The sequence below is a fragment of the Erinaceus europaeus genome, chromosome 7 (genome assembly GCF_950295315.1).
Source record: "Erinaceus europaeus chromosome 7, mEriEur2.1, whole genome shotgun sequence".
Taxonomy (NCBI): domain Eukaryota; kingdom Metazoa; phylum Chordata; class Mammalia; order Eulipotyphla; family Erinaceidae; genus Erinaceus; species Erinaceus europaeus.
The window spans coordinates 41,631,576-41,645,049 of NC_080168.1; positions in this window are offsets into that span (position 1 = coordinate 41,631,576).

The following is a 13,474-nucleotide window of genomic DNA, read 5'->3' on the forward strand; positions in this document are numbered from 1 at the left end:
GATGCTACCATGATGCCAACCTTGACTTCCCTGGACAGATAACCCCACCTATGTATCCTGGAGCCCTGCCTCCCCAGATCCCTGCCCCACTAGGGATAGAGACAGGCTGGGAGTACATGGATCAAGCTGCCAACACCAATATTCAGTGGGAAAGCAATTACAGAAGCCAGACATTCTACCTTCTGCACCCCATAATGATCCTGGGTCCATACTCCCAGAGAGATAAAGATGTATCAGCAGGGGGCGGGGTCAGGGACTAGAAAGCTTCAGGCGGAGCTGAAACCGCAGCGGCAGGGGCCGGGGGCGGAGCTGAAACCAGGACGGCAAGGGCAGGGGCGGGGTTCAGGAACGCAGAAGTTGCAGGCGGAGCTGAAACCGGAACGGCAGGGGGAGGGGCTAGAGAACCGGAAGCCTCAGGGGAAGCAGGGGGCGGGGCCAGAGAAGCAGAAGGAACTGAACAGTGTCTGCCACAGAAGGGACCGAACACTTGTCTGCAGAAGGAGCCGAACACGTGTCTGTGGGGACAGCTGGGGGAGGGGCCAAAGGAGCAGCCAAACACGTGTCTTCAGGGGCAGTGGGGGGAGGGGTCGTGGAAGTGGAAGCTGCCGCAGGAGAAACCGAACACGTGTCTCCGGAGGCAGCGGTTTTGGGGCTGACTGCAGATTGCTTAGGGTGTTTAAGTCCTAAGCAAATATCCTTTAACTCCTGTATCTCAGCCTCAAGGTCACTTAACCTTTTGGCAGGAGGCCTTGTACATATCCTGAAAATAGTAAATATAGCCATGAGAACCCATGGTGTAGCAAAAATTAAAGCATCTCTGAGATCGAAAGCCTGTCCCAGGAGAGAAGGATAGGATGTCTGGGACACCTCCTCATAAAACGGAAAAAATCCCATGGTGGAGGGAAACTCGGGGCCACAGAAGTGGGCGGATGCCACTTACCTGTGTCTGGGCGGTTTCGGAGACCTCAGGCCGGGCGTGGTGTGGGTACGGAACACGTTGGGCACCAGATGTTGTTGCGGCGGTCTGGTGTTGGGCTGCACCACGGAGAAGAGAGTGGACGTCCAGAGCAAAGGGGTACACAATTCTTTATTATAGGATGGGGGGGGGAGGTTTGGTTCAGACCACGTGGAGCCAGCCGGCAATGGCCGACCACGGGAGGAGGGCAGAGAGCGAGACCTCAGAGAGGGAAAGCCAAGAGCCCAGAGAGAGAGAGGGGAGGGGTGAGGGGGCTTTTTATTGGCGACAACCAGGGGTGACGTGTAGGGCCAGGATTGGTTGAAAGGGGGCACTCTAGGATTTAGCGGGGCATAGAAAAACCTGGGGGCGGAGACTGCATCAGAATAACTTCTCAGCAACAGAACTCCAGAAAACAGTAGAGGGCAGAGAGAATAGAATCAATGAGGCTGAAGACAGAATTAGCAAGATTGAGGATGAATTAGAGAAAACTAAAAAAGAAATAAGAGATCTCAAAAAGAGATTAATAGATGCTGAAAACAACAACAGAGTCCTATGGGATGACTTCAAAAGAAACAATATACGCATTATTGGCATACCAGAGGTAGAAAGAGAAGGAGAGGAAGAAAGCATTTTCCAGGCCATAGTAGCTAAAAACTTCTCTAGTCTAGACAACAACAAAGACATAAAGATTCAAGAAGCCCAGAAGGTCCCAAAAAGAATTAACACAGACCTAAAGACACCAAGACATATCATACTTAGAATGGAAAGGAATAAGGATAAAGAAAGGATCCTGAAGGCTGCAAGAGAAAAACAAAAAGTCACATACAAAGGAAAACAGATTAGCAGCAGACTTCTCCATACAAACACTACAGGCCAGATGAGAATGGCAAGATATCTATTGAGTGCTCAAATAGAAAGGCTTTCAACCAAATATACTATATCCTGCTAGACTGTCATTCAGACTAGATGGAGGCATCAAAACCTTCTCAGACAAGCAACAGTTGAAGGAATCAACAATCACAAGGCCTGCCCTGAAAGAAGTTCTGAAAGGTCTCTTATAAACAATCAGACCACCACAAATAGGACATATATCAAAACACTCTAAAACTCTACAAGAATGGCATTAAAATATCTTCAATCTTTGATATCAATAAATGTCAATGGCCTGAATTCACCTATTAAAAGACAAGAGTAGGAAAATGGATCAGAAAACACAACCCAACAATATGCTATCTACTGGAAACCCACCTAACTCAACAAGAAAAACACAGACTTAAAGTGAAAGGATGGAAAACTATCATACAATCCAATGGCCCACAAAAAAGGGCAGGAACAGCTATTCTCATATCTGACACAAGACTCTAAAATAGGTAATATTAAAAAAGATAGGAATGGCCAATACTTAATGCTCAAAGGATCAGTCAATCAAGAGGACTTAAAAATTATTAATATCTATGCACCCAATGAGAAGACATCTAAATACATCAAACTTCTACTGAAAGAGCTACAGCAATATATTAACAGGAACACAATCATAGTAGGGGACTTCAACACCCCACTCTCTCAACTTGACACATCATCCAGGCAGAAAGTCAATAAAGACATAAGGGAGCTAAATGAAGAGATAGATAAATAGAACTATTGGACATTTTCAGAGTCATTCATCCCAAGAAACTGGAATACACATTTTACTCAAATCCACATGGGTCATTCTCAAGGATAGACCATATGTTAGGCCACAAAGACAGCATCAGCCAATTCAAGAGCATTGAAATCATCCCAAGCATCTTCTCAGACCACAGTGGAATTAAAAACTTAACAATCAACAAAAGATTAGTAACAGTGCCAAAATGTGGAAGCTCAACAGTACACTTCTTAACAACTTCTGGGTCAAAGAGGAAATAAAGGAAAAAATCAAAATGTTTTGAGATTTCAATGAAAATGAAGACACAAGCTATCAAAATATTTGGGACACAGCTAAAGCGGTACTAAGAGGGAAGTTCATAGCTATACAGTCACACATTAGTAAACAAGAAAAAGCACAAATCAACAGCCTGATTGTACATCTTAAAGACCTAGAAGAAGAAGAACAAAGGAACCCAAAAGCAACCAGAAGGACAGAAATCACTAAAGTTAGGGCAGAAATCAATAACATTGAGAATAAGAAAACCATACAAAAGATCAATGAAAGCAAATGTTGGTTCTTTGAAAGAGTGAACAAAATCAACAAACCTTTAGCCAGATTCACAAAACAAAAAAAGTGTGAAGATCCAAATGAATCGGATAGTAAATGAAAGAGGAGTTATCACAACAGACACTGCAGAAATTCAACATATCATGTGAGGCTTCTATGAATAACTATATGCTACCAAGCTAGAGAACCTGGAAGAAATGGACGATTTCCTAGATATCTACTAGCTTCCAAAACTAAGTAAAGAGGAAATGGATAACATGAAAGGCCCATCACAGCTAATGAAATTGAATCAGTTATCAAAAATTTTCCCAAAAATGAAAGTCCTGGACCAGATGGTTTTACAAATGAATTCTACAAAACCTTCAAAGAAGAACTAATACCTCTAATTTTAAAAGTCTTCCAGAAGATTGAAGACACTGGAATACTCCCTTCCAACTTCTAGGAAGCAAACGTCACTCTGATACCAAAAGCAGACAGGGACACAAACAAAAAAGAAAACTACAGACCAATATCTCTGATGAACATAGATGCGAAAATATTGAACAAAATTCTAGCCAACCGGATATAGCAGTATATCAAAAAGATTGTTCATCATGACCAAGTGGGATTTATCCCAGGCATGCAAGATTGCTTTAATAAACATAAATCAATCAATGTGATCCAACACATCAACAAAAGCAAGACCAAAAACCATATGTTCATATCAATAGATGCAGAGAAAGCCTTTGACAAAATACAACATCCCTTTATGATCAAAACACTACAAAAAATGGAATAGATGGAAAATTCCTGAAGATAGTGGAATCTATATATAGCAAACCTACAGCCAACATCATACTCAATGGTGAAAAACTGGAAGCATTTCCACTCAGATCAGGTACTAGACAGGGCTGCCCACTGTCACCATTACTATTCATCATAGTGTTGGAAGCTCTTGCCATAGCAATCAGGCAGGAGCAAGGAATTAAAGGCATACAGATTGGAAGAGAAGAAGTCAAACTCTCCTTATTTGCAGATAACATGATAGTATACATGGAAAAACTTAAGGAATCCAGCAAGAAGCTTTTGGAAATCATCAGGCAATACAGTAAGGCATTAGTCTATAAAATTAACATTCAAAAGTCAGTGGCATTCCTCTATGCAAACACTAAGTTAGAAGAAATTGAAATCCAGAAATCAATTCCTTTTACTATAGCAACAAAAACAATAAAATATCTAGGAGTAAATTTAACCAAAGAACTGAATGACTTGTATACTGAAAATTATGAGTCACTACTCAAAGAAATTGAAAAAGACACAAAGAAGTGCAAAGATATTCCATGTTTATGGGTTGGAAGAATTAACATCATCAAAATGAATATATTACCCAGAGCCATCTACAAATTTAATGCTATCCCCATCAAGATCCCAAGCACATTTTTTAGGAGAGTAGAAAAAATGCTACAAATGTTTATCTGGAACCAGAAAAGACCTAGAATTGCCAAAACAATCTTGAGAAAAAATAACAGAACCGGAGGTATCACACTCCCAGATTTCAAACTATATTATAGGGCCATTGTCATCAAAACTGCTTGGTACTGGAACATGAATAGATAAACTGACCAGTGGAATAGAACTGAGAGTCCAGAAATGAGGCCCCACACCTATGGACATCTAATCTTTGACAAAGGGGTACAGACTATTAAATGGGGAAAGCAGAGTCTCTTCAACAAATGGTGTTGGAAACAATGGGTTGAAACATGCAGAAGAATGAAACTGAATCACTGTATTTCACCAAATACAAAAGTAAATTACAAGTGGATCAAGGACTTGGATGTTAGACCAGAAACTATCAGATACTTAGAGGAAAATATTGGCAGAACTGTTTTCCGCATAAATTTTAAAGACATCTTCAATGAAACGAATCCAATTACAAAGAAGACTAAGGCAAGTATAAACCCATGGGACTACATCAAATTAAAAAGATTCTTCACAGCAAAAGAAACCACTACCCAAACCAAGAGACCCCTCACAGAATTGGAGAAAATCTTTACATGCCATACATCAGATAAGAGTTTAATAACCAACATATATAAAGAGCTTGCCAGACTCAACAACAAGACAATAAATAACCCCATCCAAAAATGGGGGGAGGACTTGGACAGAATATTCACCACAGAAGAGATCCAAAAGGTTGAGAAACACATGAAAAAATGTTCCAAGTCTCTGATTTTCAGATAAATGCAATTAAAGACAACAATGAGATACCACTTCACTCCTGTGAGAATGTCATACATCAGAAAAGGTAACAGCAGCAAATGCTGGAGAGGGTGTGGGGTCAAAGGAACCCTCCTACACTGCTGGTGGGAATGTCAGTTGGTCCAACCTCTGTGGAGAACAGTCTGGAGAACTCTCCGAAGGCTAAAAATGGACCTACCCTATGACCCTGCAATTCCTCTCCTGGGGATATATCCTAAGGAACCCAACACATCCATCCAAAAAGATCTGTGTACACATATGTTCTTGGCAGCACAATTTATAATAGCCAAATCCTGGAAGCAACCCAGGTGTCCAACAACAGATGAGTGGCTGAGCAAGTTGTGGTATATACACACAATGTAATACTACTCAGCTGTGAAAAATGGTAACTTCATCATTTTCAGCCGATCTTGGATGGACCTTGAAAAAATCATATTGAGTGAAATAAGTCAGAAACAGAAGGATGAATATAGGATGATCTTACTCTCAGGTAGAAGTTGAAAAACAAGATCAGAAACAAAAACACATGTAGAACTTGAAATGTAATTGGAATATTGCACCAAAGTAAAAGACTCTGGGGTGGATGAGTGGGGAGAATACAGGTCCATGAAGGATGATAAATGACATAGTGGGGGTTGTATTGTCAAATGGGAAACTGGGGAATGTTATGCATAAACAAACTATTGTATTTACTGTTGAATGTAAAACATTAATTCCCCAATAAAGAAATAAATTTAAAAAAAAAACTTCCCACACCTAAACAACAGAAAGGATATTAAGATTCAAGAGGCCTAGAGAGTCCCAAAAAAAATCAACCTAGACCTGAAAACACCAAGACACATCATAGTTACAATGAAAAGATGTAACGATAAATGATGGGTTGCTACTAGGACAACATAGAATGTTACTACTCATGACCAGAGAATTTGAGCGCAGATCTAGAGGGATGCAGAGGTCACACAGGCTCCTAAGCTAATTATAGGCCCCAGATAATATAAAATCTATGGGGTTTACAGTCAACAATATTTATACCCCTTCTCCATATTAGAGAGCTACTCTCTTCCCTGATCCAGCTTCTGGTCCTTTACCCAGCCATGACATCATCTGCCCAGACAATCTTCTTCTAGCATTTGCCCTTCTTCTGTAGCCAGTCAACAGCATCAGGTTGAGCCTGATGTAAAGTTTTGAGACCTCCTTTGAATCTGGAGAGGTGGCAGTCGTTGACTATGTGGGTCATAGTCTGTCTGTAGCCGCAGGGGCAGTTTGGGTAGTCTCTGGCTCCCCAGCGATGGAACATAGTGGCGCACCGGCCATGGCCTGTTCGATAGCAATTGAGGAGGGCCCAATCATAATGTGCTAGGTCAAAACCGGGTTGACGCTTGCAGGGGTCTGTGATGAGGTGTTTGTTCTTTACCTCAGATGACTGCCAACTCTGTTTCCAAGAGTCTGGAACAGAGAAGTTCAGTATAGGCGTAGGAGACCAGATTGGATGACGAGATGTCAAGCGTTGAACAGGGTGGGCGAAGATATCCACCCAGACAATAATTAGGATCCACCTGCATATCAGAATTCAGGTTCTGGCAACAAACAAACACACACACACACACACACACACACACACACACACACACACACACAAAAACACAAGTATAGCTACAGGCCCTTTGAAATATAACTAAAATATGCCTACTAGCTATCTACAAAATGGGGACCCTGCAACACTTCATCTGCCCTATTTCAGCCTTTAGGTCCATGATTGTTTAACAATTTGTTCAGCTTTGTATGTTAACACTCTTTTCAGCCACCAGGTTCCAGATGATAGCAGGATACAACCAGATTTCCCTGGACAGACAACCCCACCAAACTGCCTTGCAGCTCCACTTCCCCAGAGCCCTTCCCCACTAAGGAAAGAGAGAGACAAGCTGGGAGTATGGATTGACCTGTCAACACCCATGTTCAATGTGGAAGCAATTACAGAATCCAGACCTTCCACCTTCTGCATCCCACAATGACTTAGGGTCCATACTCCCAGATAGTTAAAGAATAGGAAAGCTATCAGGGGAGGGGATGGGATACAGAGTTCTGGTGGTGGGAATTGTGTGGAGTTGTACCTCTCTTATTCTATGGTTTAGTCAATGTATCCTTTTTATAAATAAAAATTATTTAGTCAATGTATCCTTTTTATAAATAAAAATATACAAAGAGCTCAGCAAACTTAGCAACAAAAAAGCAAATGACCTCATCCTAAAATGGGCAGAGGATATGAAAAGAATATTCACTACAGAAGAGATCAGAAAGGCTAAGAAACACATGAAAATACACGCCAAGTCACTGGTTATCAAAAAAATGCAAATAAAGACAACATTGAGATACTACCTCATGCCTGGGAGAATGTCATGCATGAACAAGAACAACAGCAACAAATGTTGGAGAGGCTGTAGGGATAAAGGAACCCTTCTGCACTGCTGGTGGGAATGTAAATTGGTCCAACCTCTGTAGAGAGCAGTCTGGAGAACTCTCACAAGGCTAGACATGGACCTTCCATATGACCCAGTAATTCCCCTATCTGGTATCCCAGTAATTCCCCTATCCAGGGAGTCCTGAGATTCCAAAACAGACATGATTGGCCTAGACCTCAAGTAAATCACACTCTCCATTGTTACCAGTCATCTATATCAGGAACAACAAAACAGACCCCTTTGTGGACCCCTATGGGAACTTGCTCCCAACTTGGATCAACAACGATAGAGAATGTTCCATCCTCTGAAGGGAGGCTGGACAACATACTCTATGCTACATCTGAGGAAGATGGATCCTGATATTGGGGTACCTTGGAATGTTCCTACTGATGACCACAGAATATGAGGTCAGATCTACAGGGATGCAGATGTCACATAAAATCCTAAGCTGAATATGAGCTCCAGATCAGATCAAATCACTGGGGTTTACAGTCAACAATACTTATACACCTTTCCCATATTTGGGAGCTACTTTCTTCTTAGATCCAGATTTCTGGTCCTTCTTCTAGCCATGACATCATCTCCCCAGACAATAGCTAGTGTCCACCTGCATACCAGATTTCAGGCTCAGGGGAAAAAATAAATCTAGTATAGCCAGAGTCCCTTTGGAATGTAACTAAAATATGTTTACTAGCTATCTACAGAACAGAGACCTTCCAACTCTTCATTGCACTAATTCAGCCTTTAGGTTCATGATTAGACAATAACTTGTTTGATTTTATATGTTAACTCTCTTTTCAGCCACCAGGCTCCAGATGATGTCAACATGATGCCAACCAGACTTCCAAGGACAGATGACACCACTAATGTTTCCTAGAGCTCCAATTTCCCATAACCCCAGCCCACTACAAAAAGAGAGATGAAGGGTGGGAGAATGGATCAACCTGTCAATGCCCATGTTCAACTGGGAAGCAATTCCATAAGCGGGACCTTCCACTTTACCCACAATGACCTTGGGTTCATAATCCCAGAAGGTTAAAGAATAGGAAAGCTATAAAGATAAGGGATGGGATACAGAGATCTGGTGGTGGGAACTAGTGAAGTTGTACCACCCTTATCCTAAGGTTTTGTCTGTGTTTCCTTTTTATAAATGAATAAAAAATATATAGCTATCTGTTATCTTAGAAAAATGTTTTACCAAACCAATCCTATTTCTAAACTTTCTGAGATATGGAAGGATACATTATTTTAAAATTTTTATTTATAAAAAGGAAACATTGACAAAATAATAGAATAAGAGGGGTACAATTTTGCACAATTCCCACCACCAGAACTCTGTATCCCATCCCCTCCCCTGATAGCTTTTCTATTCTTTAACTATCTGGGAGTATGGTCCCAAGATCATTGTGGGATGCAGAAGGTGGAATGTCTGGATTCTGTAATTCTTTCCCCACTGAACATGGGCATTGACAGGTTGATCTATACTCCCAGGCTGTCTCTCTCTTTCCTTAGTGGGGAAGGGCTCTGGGGAAGTGGAGCTGCAAGGCAGTTTGGTGGGGTTGTCCAGGGAAGTCTGGTCGCATCCTGGTAGCATCTGGATCCTGGTGGCTGAAAAGAGTGTTAACATACAAAGCTGAACAAATTGTTAAACAGTCATGGACCTAAAGGCTGAAATAGCGCAGATGAAATGTTGCAGAGTCCCCCATTTTGTAGATAACTAGTAGGCATATATTAGTTATATTTCAAAGGGTCTGTAGCTATACTAGTGGTTTTTGTTTTGTTTTGTTGGTTTTTGCCTGAGCCTGAAATCTGATATGCAGGTGGATCCTAATTATTTTCTGGGGAGATGATGTCATGGCTGGAAAAGGACCAGAAAGCTGGATCAGGGAAGAGAGTAGCTCTCTAATATGGAGAAGGGGTATAAATATTGTTGACTGTAAACCCCATTGATCTGATATGATCTGGGGCTCATAATTAGCTTAGGAGCCTGTGTGACCTCTCCATCCCTCTAGATCTGCGCTCACATTCTGTGGTCATGAGTAAGAACATTTCATGATGCCCCAGTATCAACCCATCTTCCTTAGCTGTAGCATATAGTGTTTTGTCCATCCTCCCTTCAGAGAATCGAACATTCTCTACCATTGTTGATCCAACTTGGGGCCCACAAAGGGGTCTATTTTGTTGTTCCTGATAGAAATGACCAGCAACAATGGAGAAAGGGATTTATTCAAGTTCTAGGCCCATCAAGTCTGTTTGGTTGTCTCCGGACTCCCCAATTAGGGCCCAGCTGGTGGAATGGCTTGATACTGACTGAAGAGTCATTGTTAAAGTATGCCAGTCTCTTGCCCTATTCAGCTTTTGCAGTCCTTTCTTTGATGAGGTTAGCTTTGGAGTGAGTGAGAGAACTGTGATAGGAAGTAAGTGAGGAGGGTATCTAAGTCTAAGTAGACACTGTTTCATTATGAACTTGATACTGACTCAATATAGACTGTTGTGTATTTTTGCTTTCAGTTATATATTTTGCCCTAATTTATGGATAAATGTGAACATATGCTCTATCTTATGGGACCTGGCCTATATCTAGGTTTTGGGACTTTTTAAGGAAGTGAATCTCCTGGAATGGAATTAGAGAATACCATGAAAGAAAACGTCTCACTTGAGTGATGAGGGTGAAGGCTGACTTTCCATGCCTTACGTCTCTGTACACATTCTTAGGTGAAACATGATGAGATAGTACTCATTGCATTAATCAGGTTGGAATGGGCAGATAAAATGTCATTTGTTATGACTTGATAGAAGCATGCAGGGAAATGAGCCCCACCCCAGAGGTTCCAGGATTGGGAGAAACATAGGGTCTATAGAGGAAGCGGGAGATTTCTATTGTCTTAGGGTTTAAAAAGACAATAGATTGTTATTGCAATAATCACATTGTTTGGCAATTGGGTTAATTTTGAAGAATCCCTTTGTTAGGATTTGCTATATTATACACAGCATCACCATATTTTATGTCCTTTGACATTATTTGCGTATAGCTATGCCACCAGTTGCTTTTGTTCTCTTCCAATCTGTATCCCTTTAATTCCTTGCTCCTGCCTGATTGCTATGGCAAGAACTTCCAACACTCACTTTGTGAGCCCTGCTGAGCTCAACCACATCTTCACAATTTCCCGACATCACATGATATGTTGAATTTGTGCAGTGTCTGTTTTGATATCTCCTCTTTCATTTGCAATCCGATTTATTTGTGTCTTCTCCCTTTTTTGTTTTGTGAACCTGGCTAAAGATTTTCTATTTTGTTCACTCTTTTCAAGAGCCAAAATTTACTTTCATTGATCTTTTGTATGGCTTTCTTATTATCAGTGTTATTTATTTCTGCCCTAACTTTAGTGATTTCTGTCCTTCTGGTTTCTTTAGAGTTCCTTTGTTGTTCTTCTAGGTCTGTAAGGTGTGCAATCAGGCTGTTTATTTGTGCTTTTTCTTGTTTCCTAATGTGTGCTTGTATGGCTATGAACTTCCGTCTCAGTACTGCCTTAGCTGTGTCCCAAATATTTTGATAGCTTGTGTCTTCATTTTCATTGAACTCTCACATTTCGATTTCTTCCTTTAGTTCCTCTTTCACCCAGTAGTTGTTAAGTAGTGTACTGTTGAGCTTCCACATTTTGGGACTCTTACTAATCTTTTGTTGTTTGTGAAATGTTAGTTTAATTCCACTGTGGTTTGCAAAGATGCTTGGGATGATTTCAATGTTCTTGAATTGGCTGATGCTGTCTTTGTGGCCTAATATATGGTCTGTCCTTGAGAATGACCCATGTGGATTTGAGTAAAATGTGTATTCCAGTTTCTTGGGATGAATGACTCTGAAAATGTCCTATTGGACATTTATCTATTTATCTATCTTGTCATTTAGCTCCATCATATCTTTATTGATTTTCTGCCTGGATGATGTGTCAAGTTGGGAGAGTGGGGTGTTGAAGTCCCCTACTATGACTGTGTTGCTTTTAATATATTGCTGTAGCTCTTTCAGTAGATGTTTGATGTATTTAGATGGCTTCTCATTGGGTGCATAGATATTAATAATTGTGAAGTCCTCTTGTTTGACTGATCCTCTGAGCATTAAGTAATGTCCATCCCTATATATTTTTTAATTTTATTGATTTTAAAGTCTATTGTGTCAGGTATGAGAATAGCTGTTCCTGCCCTTTTTGTGGGCTATTGCCTTGTATGATAGTTTTCCATCCTTTCACTTTGAGTCTGTGTTTTTCTTGTTGAGTTATGTGGGTTTCCTGCAGACAGCATATTGTTGGGTTGTGTTTTCTGATCCATCTTCCTACTCTGTGCCTTTTAAGAGGTGAATTCAGGCCATTGACATTTATTGACATCACAGATTGAAGATATTTTAACACCATTATTGTAGTTTTTAGAGTGCTCTGATATATGGACTATTTATGGTGGTCTGACTGTTTATAGGAGACCTTTCAGGGCAGGCTTGGTTCTAGTTGATTCTTTCAACTGTTGCTTGTCTGAGAAGGTATTTATGCCTTTATCTAGTCTGAATGACAGTCTAGCAGGATACAGTATTCTTGGTTGAAAGCCTTTCTCACTGAGGACTTGATAGATATCTTGCCATGTTCTTCTGGCCTGACGTGTTTGTGTGGAGAAGTCTGCTGCTGATCTTATAGGTTTTCCTCTGTAGGTGACATCTGTAGATCTTTATCACTGAACTCATCATAATCCTCAGACCAGAATCACTCAGTCTTCAGCCTCAGATACTAGAAGCATAACTATTAGTATAAGTGTTGGCTAAGTGACAAGGCTGGATGGAAGGTTGATGTTCTTTATCTTCAGAATGTATATTTTCAGTGACTCTCACTGTTAAAAAGGTATCCCTACCTTCAATATTGCCTTCATTCACTCTCTAGAATCTTTCTGCTAAATCTTTAGTCAGTTGGAGAGACAGCACAGGCATAGCTGTGAAATTTGTATTCAAGAGGTCAAAGGTCCCATCCCCAGAACCGCTGATAGCCAGAGATGAGTAGTACTCAGAGAAACAAATAACAACAAAAACAAAACTAACCAAAAGCTCTTCTGCCACATGAGTATTATACCTCTATTATCAACTCAAATTAACTTTGTTTGCATTTTCACTTTCAGATAGTGTTCTTGCTGCCAACTTTTATGACTTTCAGGGTATTTGCAGTTGTGTTGGTCCTGGGTGTCCCACACTGTCAACTTAAATTCCAGTTTCATGGGTCTACTAAGTCAGTTACCATGAAACCATCTGCTTTCTATATTCCTAAATATTGTTGTTGTTGTTGTTGTAGTTGTTTTATTTCTCATTCTTTTTTTTGTCCTTAAGGGTTAATATCTTTAAAATCGATCCCTTTACTCTCTTTTTAGTGGGTTTGGGAGATGAGTGTAATGTAAAGCATATGTTAAATCTGCCATCTTTAACTAGAAACATGACCATGAATTTTCAAAGTGACTACAGGACAGTCATCTAATTGTTCTTTTCTCAATTTTCTTCCTTTATTTCTTTTGAAAAAAATATGAGAAGATGAAGAGAGATGATTGTGAGTGGGGGCCTCAGGCAAAAATCTTATCAATATTAACTGAGACCATCATGTC